Below are 1288 nucleotides of genomic sequence, written 5' to 3'. Positions count from 1 at the left end.
TTTCATCCCAATTTAAGAGTATATACCCCTTCGCATTTAAAAACATCAATGCTACTTTTAGTTTAATCAGTCGAACTAAAACATAACACTATAATCACATTCGGTTTCCATATTTGGAAGCACATATTCATGTTTTCATCTTACATAAACAATTTGATAGAGTCAATACTCGTTGAATATAACTTATAACCATCTAATAAGTGATTCCCCAAGTACATTTGTAATACAAACGAAATCGAGTTCACATAGCAAGTAAGTATCAGTTACCATATACTTAACCTTTGTACACTTACCGTTTCCATAGTTACCAATTACCAATTCAATCTTTCAATACCTCTAACCACTTAATCATATGCACTCATTTTGTGCACGTACATAAATGTATATATGTATTTAGGAGCTTAGTTCTTTAGTTCATATTCACATTAATATTTCGAATAATCAAATCATGACAAGTATTAAAGTTTCGTATACGTATATAAAGGACCAAACATATTCTTTATCACATATACATAAACGACCAAACACAATCCATACATTGTATTTGCACATCCTGCCGAATACAACTCAAATTAGTAAATTTTTATGAAACTAATTAAATCCTTATTTTAAAGATATACAAATGGTCTTCGTTTGAAATAATTCAAGGCACTTAGCCATAGTTTGCTAGGTTTAAAAAAAATCCGAATCCAGTTACCAGTACCAAGCCTGCGGGACTTTAAGCCCGGATATATCATCATCGTTAATTCACAAATTTGTATACACATAAATTCACATACCTTCGATCTTTCCAACACGGAAACACATTAATAAGGTATCACTTCATTCGAACTTATCCGTATCTCAATATAGCTAGTCTCATTTCACAAGAGCCATTAGGCCACATCACGTAGTCAGCGAGTCTTAACCTGGATACTTTCCAAATTCCATGTATATTTAATCACATGTTACCACATTTCACACAAACTATCACCATTGTAATTCATTAACCTCATTCGAATATAAGCATATAGCATGTACCTTAACTTCATGTCATAATATCATTCGACTTTAATACATATTTATATATATATATATATCCCTTTCAATAAACTTCCAACTAAATAAGAAAATACACACATGACTTACATTCTTCTCATGACAACCATTCGGCTAAACAACATATAAGTCACTACACCTTCAATTTATAAAACTATCAACACATATTACATATACATTGCTTACGTTTATAAAATAGCCATTCGGATAACTTGCACACATTTAAATTTTAGCCATTTTGGCCTCACCT

The sequence above is a fragment of the Gossypium hirsutum genome, chromosome A12 (genome assembly GCF_007990345.1).
Source record: "Gossypium hirsutum isolate 1008001.06 chromosome A12, Gossypium_hirsutum_v2.1, whole genome shotgun sequence".
NCBI classification, from domain to species: Eukaryota; Viridiplantae; Streptophyta; class Magnoliopsida; order Malvales; family Malvaceae; genus Gossypium; species Gossypium hirsutum.
Note: the sequence above shows the minus strand (reverse complement) of the source record.